The sequence below is a fragment of the Pinus tabuliformis genome, chromosome 4_1 (genome assembly GCF_031772625.1).
Source record: "Pinus tabuliformis cultivar Carrire ecotype Pingquan chromosome 4_1, CPIR1, whole genome shotgun sequence".
NCBI lineage: Eukaryota > Viridiplantae > Streptophyta > Pinopsida > Pinales > Pinaceae > Pinus > Pinus tabuliformis.
This window is the reverse complement of record NC_142303.1, coordinates 539,067,800-539,083,837: the sequence shown is the minus strand read 5'-3', so window position 1 is coordinate 539,083,837 and position 16,038 is coordinate 539,067,800.

The following is a 16,038-nucleotide window of genomic DNA, read 5'->3' as shown; positions in this document are numbered from 1 at the left end:
GTCTGTCTCCTCTACCTTTCCAACAAATTGGTATGAGAGCGAGGGTTGAGACAAAGAAAATCTCTAACTGCAACTTTCAGAGTCGCATTGTGTGAGTTATAAGAGAATCGAAAGTTTCTCAGTGGCCGAGCTCGTTTGGTCTGCAGACAACGTGGAAAACTTGTGTTTTGAAAAAGTAGCCGCAGCTGACATAAACACCGATCGCCCGGTGCTCTCAAATAAGTGAACGTCAGCTTGCAGAGACGCCACTATATTTAAAAGCTACAGTAGCCATTCCTGCGATATTGAGGTGTCGTAGCCTTGATCCAGCGGCCTCCTGTGCATGCAGGTTTTTGGCTCCTCCAAAAGCGTTGGAACACTAATGCGTGAGTTCGTCATCGTGAACAGCATTTGCACGCAGCCATCTCATCACAAGACGCGCGTTAATAGAGCGAATAGGATTTTTCGAAGTCAAGTTATCTGGCGGTCAAGCGACAGTCATAACCAACGGAATAAACTGACAGCCTCATTTATAAATTGGTGACTCAACGGCAGCAGCGCGTCGTAAAAACCATTCTGTGGCCAATGTTTTAAAGTGCTCGGGAAAATATTCACCGCAACTTGTTTTGAAAGTCAAGTGGGGGAGTTAATAGGTTTGAAAAACAACCATTATTATAAAAGGGTGTTTTAAAGTCCTTTTTAAAAAGGGCCACCGAAAGTTATTCAAAGGCTATTTTAAAAGGGTTTTTATATTAAAAAGTGCATGGTATGAAAAGAATTAAAAAGGAAAGGTTTATAAAAGGTTTTTAAAGTGGAAATTTTTTGCGGAAGATACTTAAAGTAATTTTTATTAAAAGAAAATCAAATAAATAAAAATATTTTATTGGAAAAAAGGTTGAGGGTTTTGCAAAGTCTATCCGTCTATAAAATATTTTGTTTGTTTTGTCAAGCATCGGAGTTTTTTGGTGAAGATTGTGCCTTATGGGGGTGTATATTGAAAATTATATTTTTTTCGAGGCTGATATGGAAGACAACCTCTAGCAATAAAAAAAAAAACTATAAGAAAAAGAATGACAATTGTCATGGGTCGCAAAGCGCGACTGAAGAATACTAAGAAAATGAATCAAAAGAAGAGGCAAAGATCATTGCCATGGTTAGAGGAGTTCAAGGCATAACCGATGAACTGAGAATTCTAACAAAAGACAAAGAAGAAATCGAGGGTGATTGGTGTAGCTTTGATCTGCTACCACTTTCTATGTTTATAGGTAAATATTTTGATCATTGGGTTATCAAAATGCTAACTTTTCTTAGAGCTAAAGAGTTAATTGAGTATGGGTCTAATAACCCATATGATGAAGTATGTGATGTTTTAGCATTGAATTTTATAAAACAAGCATTGGGTGAGAAGTGTTTGTGCAAGGTAGCAAAAGCTACAACTTTGAAGGAAGCATGGAAGTTCCTGGAAGCAATGTTTGGTGCAAGGGGGAGTGACATGCAACAATAGGTTATGTCACAAGCAAAGAAGTCAGCCACAGATCTGAGCATAGATGAGCAAGACTTTGAGAGGAAAACAGAGCTTGGAGAATCCCACTCAAAAGTGGATGATGGTTGTCAAGACCATAAAATTGAAACCCATTATGAAAGCATGCATATGGGTGAAGAAGATGCAACAAAGATTGCAAAGAGATAAGCAAGAGTCTCTGTGTGTGAAAGAGAGCAAGAGAAAATAAATTCTCAAGAACTCCACTATAACATGGATGATGCAGATGATTGTGAATCTCACTGTGATGAGACACATGTGGATTATGACTACAAAGTTATATGTGAATTGGTCAATCTAGATGCAACTATTGGGTTTGGTGAACTTGAAATTGTCAATGAAATTGACAATGAACACATGCATGCTCGGATATCCCACCATAGTGTGGATGAACATTATATTGATGTTATGTGTGGTTTATTTTTTGAAACAGATATTGATTGTGACAATATGGTAAGTGCAATGTTTGATGAAACATTGAAGGTTGAAGCTGCCACTGTAGTAGCAAGATATGAAGTAGTTGGAACTGCTCATGAAGCAGTATGTCATCTAGCAGCAGTTGATGATCAAGAACAAGATAAAGTGATTGAAGAGTTTTTGATGAAAATATCCACTAACATCATAACAATGGAAGACAACCTCCATGCAGTTGAAAAGAAGGCAGATGTAGAGCAAGAAGCTCTCATTGAAGAGAGTCATATTAAAGATGTTTTTAACATTATTTTTTAAAATGCAGGTGTTCAAAATAGCACAAGAGCATAAGTTGAAAACAAAGTAGTTATTATGTTTGATGCGGATTTGATGCTCATTGAAGAGTGGATTCAGAAACCAATAAAATAAATTGAAACGAGTCTTAAAGCAGCAGTTGGAATAATAGAATTTAATGAAATGGTGAATGATGATCTTGAGTGTGCAGATTACAGGAAAAAAATAGCAATACCTGATGATGAAAGTGAAAAGAATGATATGGATGTTTCTGAAGACAAAGATAAATGCATTGAAACAATTTTTCAGCAATGAAATCAAGAAGAGATAAGATTATACTATCAAGAAATATGGAAAAAAAAATTAGAAATATGAAAAAAAAGAAGCAAAACAAAGAAGAAAGTTTGAAGATGCAATGTTTTGGCAGCAGTCCATGGTTGGATAAATATTTGAAGAGGAATATGTAGTAGACAAGATCAAATTGTGTTTCAGCAAAAATTCAATAAAAGTCAAAGAAAAAGTGCAGAAACAACAAGTAAATAAAACCTACAGCAAGAAAGTTCAACAGAGAATGAAGCAACTTCGAGGATATAAAATTTGGAAGAAGAGAAAAATAAAATGCAAAATTTTGAAAGTCTTGAGTCATTGTAAGCCTAGCTGAGACATAGACCAGTAGACATGTTTGAGTGATAATCTAGTCAAGTTAGGTTATGTTGACTCATACGGTCGTAATTAAGGGGGAGTGTTAGAAATTGCAATTACTCCCGCATGAAGAGTTGGATAAACATAAAGAGTCAATTAATTAAGTGATTGAGTGCTTGAGTGTTGAGCATTGAGTCAAGTCGAGTCATGGATAAAGAGTTAAGTGTGGTCCATATTTAGAGTGTGAGTTAACTGAGTTAAGTTGTGTAGTTGCATGTCAAGATATTTTAGGAGAGTCACTAGTCACAAAGGTTTAAATACCCTTCATCAGGTTCATTGTAAGCATCATGTTTTGTGTGATCAATAGAAGAGTAATAGTTCGTGTTTTATGTGTGAATTCATGTTTTGTCTCCTCCGCCTTTCCAACAATGCACTGTACAAACTCTATACTATATTCTCGTTGGGGATGCCTCATACAATCTCTGTACTATATTCTCATTAGAATGCACCTTATAATAGTATATTCTAATGAAAAGAGTGTGAGTGTAAAAGCACTCATATGTTCAAATAATTTGTGAATTGATACAATGCATTTTATTGAATGTAGTGCATAATAAATGTCATATTCTGTGTATTTGGATATGACTAATAATATAAAAGTACAAAAAATAATATAAGTATTTATATATTTAAATTGAAATGTTTTTATTGTTTAAAATGTATTTTTGATTATATATAGATTTAAAATCTTAAACATTTATAAATTTATGATTCAAATTTGTAATTTCAACGAATCAAATATCAATAAAATTTTGAATAAATTCAACGAAATAATATGCCAAAAAATATTCCAAAACTTATAACTTATAATGTAAATGTAAATGTAGTGTACACGATTCGAGTTCTTCAATGCATTAGGGAATGACTATACAACATGAAAGAGCAAAAACTAAAATAACTTGTGTATGTTAGGACTTTGAAATGATTTTATGCAAGAACGAAATTTTCGTTATTGAACATTGTTTTTCTACCACGTCAAGGAAAATTCCATGTATTACGAACATTGAGGCAAAATATATATATTTTGAATGCAAATATGTTCGTAGATGAAGAGTTTTATTAATCAAATGTGGTTTAATAAGGTAAATAAGAATTTTTTTATAAGTGGAAACTAGTGGTAAGAATAGTCATATCTAGTTGTTAACTGTTAAGGCAGGTTGTCTTATTATTGTTATTTAAGGAAAACCATGTCATTTGAATAATCTTGCTGGTGATCCATAATGGGGTAAGCTTTCGCTCATCTGAGTCTTGAGTAGTTAGCTTGTTTTCTTACTTTGAAGAAATGAGCTCTTAGCCAAACAAAACCAATTGTAGAGCATACTCTTAGATAAATAGAAAATTATTTTAAAAATAAAATAATAAATTATTAATTTATTATTTTTCTAAATTAATATAGTTTGTTGATTAAAAATATGTGTTTTATCTTAAAACTTCGTAAATTAAAATTCAAAGGGGAATACAATTTGTTATGCATTATACATAAACGAAAAATAACCTAAACTATTTGAATATCAAAAATTTATAATATTTAATTGGTAGTAAAAGTTTATAAACATTATTAATTTTTCTTTTCAAAAATTACAAGTAGAAAATGTAAATGATAAAAATGTCACTAAGCGTTCAATTTGCATTATTTATATCACCATACTTTAATATATTGATTATTGTGAATTTAATAATTAAATAAAACTTAGTTCATGTTATACAATTTGCAAATGATATTAATGTGTAAAAAAATATTATTTAATTATTAGCCTAACTCAAATGATTACAAAAGCATTTAATTCAATTTATATATGAAATTACATAAATTGAATATTTTTGGCTCTATTGTAATGAATTTGTGTAATTGATTTACACACAAGGGAAAATATATTAATTATTATCCTAAACCAAGCGATTACAAAAAAAAAAATTCAATTTATGTATGAAGTAACATGAATTGAATTTTTATGGCATTTTAAACTTTGTTTTAGTTGATTTAGACGAAACTAAATGAACCTGAACCATGAGTAATATGCTCATAAAATTTGTAGCATCTCAAATCGTATTTACGCATTGTGGTAAGATTACTAATAAATACACACTCCTAATAAAAATAAAGGAGTCATATTTTTATACGGAAATAGAAATATTATTTGTTTGTAAGTATTGTATAATTAGTTAGGCTACGAAACTATTGAGTAACCATATTGTTCATGGAAACAAGTTCCTTAGCATGGGAGGAGTGTGGTTACTAGGACCACATACAAAATATTTTCATATATTTTTCTATTGAAAGGAACGCTAGAAAAAAGGATAAATTGCAAAAGAATTTTAGGGAATGCACTATATATGGCAATTGGTTGTTAAACAAAATATATATAGATAGAAAGCAGGGTGTAATGAATGTATTGAACAATGATACTTTGATAAATGTGATGTTGTTCACGACCCCTTCACCTTTTGAATCTCACTGAATGGAGATATATCATAGAGCGAAAGACTGTGACACAATACAAAATGGTGGTAGATGACAAGAAGAGAAATGGTGGCAATCCCGAGGAGGGACATGTAGCTGTGACCGTTTAATTCTTTTTCTTTCGAATTAAATTTAGTGGCAGGGTTTTGGTATATGGATTTAATATGGTTTATTGTATACTGCTCACCCTCTGTACTGGCCTCGGGCTTGCAACCATGGGTTATCACTTTCACCGAGGGTATTTGGAATTCATTTCTTCTTTGCTATGGTTTGGCGCTATGGGTGATCGGTGCTTTCGCCTGGTTCTTGTGATGGTTGGTAAGTATCTTGCCTTGCTTGGCTCATATGGTGGTTTTCTATGCTGCAGTGGTTCTCTGTGGTTTGTTGGTGTTGTGCCTTTGCTCGCTCTCTGTGGTGATTCTCTGCTCTGGTTTTTGGAGGGTTTCAGGTCATTTTCCACCCACAAGTCTATTTGTCTCTGTCATTTGGCTCAAGCTTCGTTTCTACTCTGTTTGTGGTGATTTGTATGTTTGATGTTGGGTCTGGTGATGGTTCAGCTCTGCAAACACAGGTTCTTGCCTGGCTCTTGCACGGGACAGCTCGACGAACTCGTTGTCAGGTTATCTTCTCCTTCCAATTGCAATCTTCCCCTTCGTTTTTGAGGTTCTAACGCTCTGGCTCCTTGGTGAGCAAGCATAACGTGTTCATGGCACTTCTGTTGGTAGAAACCCTCTATTGTGGGTCTCGGCTCTCATCCTCTATTGCGAAATCAATCCTCCTCCAAGTAAAACCCTCGCTCCTCTTTCGGTGTGTTGTTCATTGTTGTTTTGGTGTCATGGCCCTAACTAATCATTGCCCTGTTCTATGGTGGTGTGCAAGCCCTTCTAGGGGGACGCTGCTCCATGGCTTCATCCTTGGGCCTGTTTGCGGGCTTAGGGAAAACCCGAATAGGGTCTTTCCGTGGCTGTAGTGGTTTCTTTCTTGCTTTGTTGCTTGTTCTTCCTATAATTTCTTTGTTGCTTGCTTTCTCTGTAGTCGGTTATACCCTTGGGGTTTCGGTTCCTTCGTGTATCTATGTGGTCTTCGAGGTGTTCATGCCCTTGCTATTTGATTAGGGTCTAGCCTGTGGACTATAATGTTTTTGGTTTGCATGGGTTTGGAACCCTCCGCAATTTCCAGGTTATATATTTTGTACAGTGAATTTTGTTGAATGGAAAACGAAAATGAAATGTACAGGAAATGCTTAAAGCGATGAATATAATAGTGCCTAGTATTTTTGTTGAGGAAAAAGGAGAAATATATGCCGGTGTACCTCTGTTTGGTTCTCGATTTTGAAATGCTTCTTGTTACAAAATTCTTGTTGATGCTTATTCAAATCTTTTGATAAATTATTTCACTATCTTGCTTTCATTTTGATGTCTAAAACATCTATGCATAGGGAATATAATAAAAACTACTCTACTTTCTTAATGACAGATATTTTGAATTGTTTGCTTCTATAGAGATACAAAATAATTGTAAATTACAACCTCTGGGCTCTCTCTCCTCTTTGGATGGCAGCCCCTCTATCCTCTCTGGTTTTTCCTTATCAATGAATTATTAGCAATTTCTTTACAGTTGATGAACTGTTCCTCAATTACTTTTCAATTGTTTAGCAGTTTGTTCAAACAAGTCCCTAACTAAGACTATCTTGATCTGCTTGCCTAATTTTGAAAACTAACAATGGATGAGTCAACCTTAATTTTAAATGAAACAAAATGAAACAGAAACTCAAAGTGTTTTCCTCTCTGTCCAACAAAATAAAATAAAATAAAAACATTTCCGAGTTGTCGACTTTTCACTCGGATGCTCCTACATCAGGCTCCCAAGGTAAATTAAACTCATGGTTCCTGTCCATGAGCTCTTCAATAGAGTACTCGATGCTTTGAATCTGGCCAGCATCTAACCAAGAACTATCTTCAATAGGATGACCCTTCCACTTGACTAGGTACTGCAAATATTCTTTCCTTCGAGTCTGTCTGGCCACTTGGGTGTTTAGGATCTGTTCGATCTCTAAAGGCTTTGCTGGGGGTATTTGTTTAATCCACGAATCATTCTTATTCTGGGTGTCCCGTGTTCATCTTTCCAAACTGTCTACTTCATCTGCCGCAATGTAGGGGTATAAATCTGCCACATTGAAAATGGGTTAAATTCAAATACATGGGTGTAACTGCAATTCATAAGCATTCACAAATTTTTGTTGAAGAATCCTACAAGGCCCAATCTTTTTCCATTTCAATTTGTTGTATTCGCCATTAGGAAACCTCTCCTTGCATAGGTGTGCTAATACCAAGTATCTTACGTTGAATTGTAGCTCCCGCCTTTTCAAATATGCTTTCTGCTTGTATCTTTGACTACTGTCTTGTAATTTTAATTTCACTTGTTCATGAAGATCATTGATTGGCTTTGTGAAATCTTCACCATCAGCACTCCTGCGCTCCAACCGACCCAAATCCCGTAACTCATGTACTCCACGTGGGTGCATTCCGTATAGGATCTGGAAAGGACTACTTCCCATGCTTCGGTTGGGCGAATCGTTATAAGCGAATTCCACTTGTGCAAGCACATGATCCCACTGTCGAGAATTTTCTCTAACCAAACTCCTCAATAAATTTCCCAGACTTTAGTTCACCACTTCAGTTTGACCATTGGCCTGCGGATGATAAGCTAAGCTGAAGTTTAGTTTGGTGCCTAATTTTTTCCTTAAGGTTTGCCAAAAATGTCTTGTAAACTTAACGTCTCGGTCCGAAACAATAGACTTTGGCAAGCCATGTAATATGACTGTCTCTGTGAAGAACAAATATGCTACATGTGTGGCATCACTAGTTTTCTTGCATGGAATGAAATGTGCCATTTTGGTGAAATGATCCATCAGCACCATGATGGAATCAAATCCCCATTACATCTTCGGTAGACCTAAGACAAATTATAAACTGACTGAGTCCCATGGTTTGCTTGGAATAGGTAAGGGTGTATACAACCTTGTGTTCTGGTTGTGTCCCTTTGCAAGCTGACACACTTTGCATCTAGTCACAAACATCTGTACATCTCTGCGCATCTTTGGCCAATAACAAAAGTGGCTCAATTGATCCAAGGTCTTATCTATGCCAAAATGCTTGGCTAAACCTCCATTATGCTTTTCCTTAATTATGTTCTCTTTCATAGAATGTTCCAGAATACACAATTTCCCTCCTTTGAATAGCAACCCTTCATGCATATTATAGTCCAGCCATGAGTTGTTATCTCTCAATAATGGATTTTGGAAAGCTTCATAAGCTTCCTTAATATCTACATTTGCCTCATACAAGTCCTTAAGATGTTCAAATCCTAATACTTGTATCGTAATTTCCTGTAGGGTCAAATTCCTCCTGCTCAATGCATCTGCCACTTTTTTGGCTTGATCGTTGATGTGTTTCAACACAAACGTAAAACTCTACAGGTAATCCACCCACTTTTCATGTTTATGGTTCAACTTATGTTGCTGCATAATACACTGCAACAAAGAATTGTCTGGAAATAAGACAAATTTATTGGCCAACAGATAATGTCTCCAATGCTTTAGTGCTTGAACCACTGCATAAAATTCCTTGTCATAAGAAATGTACTTCTTCCTACTTTCATTTATTTTCTCACTAAAATAGGCCATTGACTTATCCTCTTGGCTGTGTACTACACCAATGGCTATCCCATTGGCATCACAACGAACTTGAAAAAGTTTGTTAAAGTTTGGAATCTCAAAATCGGTTTTTCAATCATTTTTCTTTTGAAATGCTGAAAACTCTTCTCTGCCTTTTCTGTCCAATGGAAAGGCTGATTTTCCTTCTTAATGGTGTCTACCATGGGTGCACCAATCCCACTGAAATTTTTAATAAATTTCCGATAAAAACTCGTCAATCCATGTAAACTTCGTACCTGAAACAAACTTTTGGGAGAAGGATAGCTAACTATGGCTGCAACCTTTTCCGGATCCATTTTTAGTTCATTATCGGAAATCACAAACCCCACATAAATTAACTCTTTTTTGAAAGAAGAACATTTCTTCAAATTTATCAGTAATTTATTTTGCTGCAATTTTTCTAATACATACCTCATGTGTCGAAAATTCTCTTTCTCCATCTTACTGAATATAAGTATATCATCCAGATATACAATCACAAATTTACCAATGAATTCCTTGAGCATCTCGTTCATCAACCGCATGAACATGCTGGGGGCATTGCTCAATCCAAATGGCATAACCAACCATTCATACAAGCCTTCATTAGTATTGAAAGTTGTCTTCCACTCATCACCTTCATGAATTCTTATTTGGTGGTAGCTGCTTTTCAGGTCTATCTTTGAAAAGTACACTGCTCCACTCAAAAAATCCATCATATCATCCATTCAAGGTGAAGGGAACCTGTACCTGATAGTGATCTTGTTAATGGCCCGGGAATCCGTGCACATTCACCACTCACCTCCTTTCTTGGGAGCTAAAATAGTAGGAACTGCACAAGGGCTTAAACTCTCCCAAATCAGACCTTTATCCTTGCACCTGCTTTTGGATTTCTTCATTATCCTTCGGACTCATCTGGTAGGTAGCCTTGTTTGGAAAACTGGCTCCTGGAATAAAATCAATATGGTGACTAATGCTCCACTACTGTGGTAATTTGTCTGGTAGATCATCTACCACAATATCACTAAACTCCTGCAACACGTCATGTATCTCCTTAGGTAAGCCAGTGACTTCAGTATTGATCAATACTGGTTTTGGCCTTTGCACAACTGCATACTTCACCTCATCATCTTCCATCTATCACATAAACCCTTTTCCGCCTAACAGTAATGCTTTTGTCCCACTGGTTTCTGCAGCATCCTCTTCCTTCATGGGCACTAGCATATGCCTTATCCCATCTTTAACAAACTTGTGACAATTTGTTGCCCCATCATGGACGACATTCCTATCATACTGCCATGGTATGCCCAACAAAATATGGCACATGTCCATAGGCATGATATCGCAAGTCACCTTGTCCTTGTACTTTCCAATATGAAACTCTACTTCACACTACTCATCGACTAGTAGTTGGTGACCTTTCTGCAACCAAGATACCCTATATGGAGTTGGGTGATTCAACTTCTTCAAACCCAATTTCCCCACAATTTCAATAGCTACCAGATTATCAATACTTCCACTGTCTACGATTAATTTGTAGCATTTCCCATGTGACTTGGACATAGTTTGGAACAGTGCTTTCCTCTGTGTCTGATCAACTACTTCCTTAGCTACTTTTAATAATACCTTGTTCAACACTAAGGCTTCCCTGGTTTCTGGAATATTTTCCACCTCCTGTGGTGGTGCCTCCACTTCGTCGGGCTGAGCGACATATGCTCCCCTCTGCCTAGTTTGTTCATTTTTAGGACATTCAAAGGAGTCGTGTCCCCACTTGTGACACTCGTTACACTAATAGGAATTTCCTCTGCCTCTGCCATTACCTCTTCCTCGCTGGTATGACCTTCCTCCTCTGGTGTTACCTTCCCTTTCACTCTGTCCAGAAGTCTTTGAACTACTGCCCTCTTCATTGCTGTTGGCAGTCCTACCTCTACCAAAGGTCCATCCCCGACCTCTACTAGAACCACCTCCTCTTCTGGCATTTTTTTCCCTAGCAATCTTTTCCTCTGCCTTCAAAGCACTCTAATAAGATTCCTCTATGGTCTTAGGGGAAAGAATACTAATTTCGTCTAGGATTTCCATCCATAGACCATTTACAAACCTCAATATTTTCTCAGGGGTATCTTCAACATAACTAGCTCTCTAGTTAACTTTATAAAATTCTTCATTATATTCCTTTATGGTCATCATTCTCTACCTCGCGTTTTGTACTTGTTTATAAAGGGCAATTTGATAATCTTTAGGCAGAAACTTGCTCTTCATTCTAGTAACCATCGTGTCCCATTTTTTAATCAATGGTTTGTTCAATATCCTCCTTTCTGCCTGTACACTATCTCGCCGTAGTGCTGCATGTCCCTTCAACTTGGTGACAGAAAACCTGATCCTCTTGTCTTTGCTGATTTCTTCATACTCAAAATATTTATCTAGTTCACTTATCCAGTCTAATAATGCCTTTGTGGACAAAATATCATCATAATTAGAGAGCTCTGGTCCTGGCTTGCTACTAGCGAACAAAACTAACATCAATAGTTTAATTTATGGTCCTTCGTCATCTGACCCATAAGTCGTGGCTATGTTTTCCTCCTCAATATCATCCCCACCTTCCAGATCTCTACACATTCCTGCTTCCACTATTGCCAAACGTACAGTTAAATTCCTAATTTCTTCTCGTAACCCTTCATCTGCTACTCTTCTAATGGCTCTTCCTCAATCCCTTCTTCCTACCTCCATCTTTGATGGGAGAAAGGAACAACCTTCTCTGATACCAAAAATTGGTGGTGATCCCGAGGAGGGACACGTAGCTATGACCATTTAATTCTTTCACTTTCGAATTAAAGTTAGTGGCAGGGTTTTGGTATATGCCTTTAATGTGGTTTATTGTATACTACCCGCCCTCTATATTGGCCTTGGGCTTGCAACCATGAGTTATCAGTTTCACCGAGGGTATTTGGAATTCATTTCTTTTTTTTTATGGTTTGGCTGTATGGGTGCTCAGTGCTTTTGCCTGGTTCTTGCGATGGTTGGTAAGTATCGTGCCTTGCTTTTCCTGTATGGTGGTTTGTTGTGCTTCACTGGTTCTCTGTAGTTTGTTGGTGTTGTGCCTCTGCTCGCTCTCTGTGGTGATTCTCTACTCTCGTTTTTGGATGGTTTCAGGTCGTTTTCCACCCGCAAGTCTATTTGTCTCTGTCATTTGGCTCAAGCTTCCTTTATGCTCAGCTTATGGTGATTTGTATGTTTGATTTTGGGTCTAGTGATGGTTCAGCTCTACAAACATAGGTTCCTCCCTGGCTGCTGCACCGAACGGCTTGGCAAACTTGCTCTCAGGTAATCTTCTCATTCTAATTTCAATTTCCCCCTTCATTTTTGAGGTTCTAACACTCTGGCTCCTTAGTGAGTAGGCAGAACACATTCATGGCACTTCTATTGGTAGAAACCCTCTATTGCGGGTCTCGACTCTTGTCCTCTGTCACGAAATCGATCCTCCTCCAGGTAAAACCCTCGCTCCTCTTTTCGTTTGTTGTTCACTGTTATTTTGGTATCGTGGCCCTAACTAACCACTTCCATGTTTTGTGGTGGTGTGCAGGCCCTTCTAGGGGGATGTTGCTCCATGGCTTCATCCTTGGGACTATTCGCAGGCTTAGGGAAAACCCAGGTAGGGTCTTTCCGTGGCTGTAGCGGGTTCTTGCTTGCTTTGTTGTTTGTTATGTCTGTAATTTCTCTGTTGCTTGCTCTCTGTGTAATCGGTTATACCCTTGGGGTTTATTTCCTTCGTGTATGTATGTGGTCTCCAAGGTGTTCATGCCCTCATTGTTTGATTAGGGTCTAGCCTGTGGACTGTAATGTTTTTGGTTTGCATGGGTTTGGAACCCTCCATGATTTCCAGGTTATCGATTTTGTATAGTGAACTTTGTTGAATGGAAAACAAAAATGAAATGTACAGGAAATGTTTAAAGCGCTGAATATAATAGTACCTGGTTTTTTTGTTGAGGAAAAAGGAAAAATATATGCTAGTGTACCTCTGTTTGGTTCTCGGTCTTGAAATGCTTCCTGTTACAAAATTATTGTCGATGCTTATTCAGATTTTTTGATAAATTGTTTCACTGTCTTGCTTTTATTTTGATGCCTGAAACATCTATGCATGGGGAATATAATAAAAACTACTCTACTTCCTTAATGACATATATTTTGAATTTTCTGCTTCTATAGAGATTCAAAATAATTGTAAATTACAACTTATGGGCGCTCTCTCCTCTCTAGATGGAAGCCCCTCCATCTTTTCTAGTTTTTCCTTTTCAATGCATTATTAGCAGTTTCTTTATAGTTGAGGAACTCTTCCTCAGTTACTTTTCAGTTGTTTAGAAGTTTCTTCAAACAAGTCCCTAACTAATCCTATCTTGATCTGCTTGCCTAATTTTAAAAACTAACAATGGCTAAGTCAACCTTAATTTTAAATGAAAACAAATGAAACAGAAACTCAAAGTGTTTTCCTCTGTGTCCAGCAAAATAAAATAAAATAAAAACATTTCCTAGCTGTCGCCTTTTCACTCGGATGCTCCTGCATCAAGAAAGTGAAAATAAAAGGAAGAAAGGAGCAGATTCTTCAAATAAAAGATAATGAACCCTACTCATCTTTAAAAAAAATATTGCATGTGCATTTTATATAAGAAAAAATGGGATTCATTTTATTTTCTAAAAAGATTTCATATATATTTTGTGTGTGAAATGATAAGATATTCAAGTTATTTTTTTGAAAATGAAAATAGGTTAAAGAGGATAATTCCTTAAAGTAAATAAAAGGATATTAATTCTTGCATAAAAGATTTGTCACGCTTATTCTTAGAAAAGTATCATGGTAAAATACAAATTCACTGTGCTAATCTATCGAAAAATAAATCATGTCATTTCTTAAAAGGAATGGATAATAATACCATGGTAAAATACAAATTCACTGTGCTAATCTATCGAAAAAAACCATGTCATTTCTTAAAAGGAATGGATGGATTATCATGTAAATAATAATAATAATAAATTATATTTCCTTAATAATATTTGCATGAATTCCTATTGGATTGAATTTTTGAAAACAAATATATAATTGCATGCAAAGAAATAGTTTCTATGCTTTTAATTTCTTGAAAAAGAAAAAAATTATAAGTATACATGCAAGAAAAATAGCTACCATGTATTTGAGTAGTAGAAAAAATACATGATACCTTGCATACAAAAAAAACATGTAAGTCTTGTTTATGAAATGACAGAGAAAATAAGTTATTTCATTTAAAATATTACAGGGGATATTCTCATGGTGCCTATGAGCTAGATTTCTAAAAAGAAACATTGGTATTAAAGAAAATATGTGCTTATGTGCATATGAATAATATCTACTATATAAGATCCACTGGAAAAGAATATGTGAATTTACATGCATGGAAGCTTGAGTTGTTCGAAAGAGATAAGTAACTTTCTTGAGAAATATTTTATATAAAACCTTTTTATAATTTACATGCATGGGAAGCTTGAGTTGTGCGGAAGATATAAGTAACTTTCTTGATAAATATTTTACATAATTTTTTTTTATAAAAGATGATTGTTTGTGTTATTTGAGAAGAATTTGTTATTTATGCTATTTCTTGAGGAAATATTGCATATTTATCTGATTTGCAAAATGATATAAAAGATTTTGTAATGCATGCATAACAGCTGGCGAGTGATCTATCTCTTAGAGAAAAAGTACTTAGTGTGTTAGATTACTTGGAATATCTATATATATATATATATATATATATATATATATATATATATATATATATGAAAATATGTTTTATGTTAGAACTCTTAAAAAAAAAAGAGAACGGAAAACATGTCCTTGCATACATTATTGTTTTAGATTATTGGAGACAAGAACGAGTGATCACATGCTTTATTGTGTTAAGATATTTTTTGAAAGATTTTTTAGAGAAAGATATGCCTTGCATGGATGGAAAATAATAGTTTTGGTAGTAGATTTCTAGAGGAAATAAATGTGTAATTGCATTATATTTATGGTGTTAGCCTTCTTTTGGGAAAAATAATATGCATTTGCAGACATAAGGGGATTAGCTATGGTATTAACTTCATTTTGGGAGAATATTATGTATAGTGATTAGGTTAAATCATTTGGTAAGAGAAAATAAGTTCATTTCATCCACAAAAGTAGAATTGTTATGCTTACATTTCTTGAGAGGAAATAAGGTTTAATTTAGTAACCGGAGAACCCATAGTAATAACCATTTTTCATCAACGTTTCAAATCCCAACAGGGATCCATCATCAGGACATTCTTGAATGATGATAGTAGAAGAGCTTGAATGAGGGTATTAAATAGTTTTTAATATTTTGAAGTGGGAAGATTAAATGAATGTTGGCTGCTTTAATCATTTTTATTATTATTTATTTATTTTTATTTAATTTTTTGTTTTTAATTAATTTTAAGAATTTTAAATTAGTTTTAAGAATTTTAAGTATTTTTCAGAAGATTATAATAAATGATGGTTTACTCATTAATTATTTAAACAATCGTACTAAATGCTTTAAATTTATTATTAAGATTTTTAATACAGTTAATAGATTCTTAATAATAATATTAATGTTAATAATTGACAATTAATAACTGATAATTAATAATAATAATAATGTATTAATAGTAATTAATAATTAATCATTTTGATTAATTATTATTTATTAATGTTAATGTATAATAATTAATAATTAATCACTAATAATTATTAATAATATTAATGTGTTAATAATAATTAATAACTAATATTTATTAATAATATTAATTTTAATGTGTTTAATACTAATTAGAAATTAATAGCTGATAATATTAATTTTAATGTATTAATAATAATTAATAATTAATAACTAATAATTAATAATAATATTAATGTTATAATTTATACCTAAAAGTGAAGCAACTAAC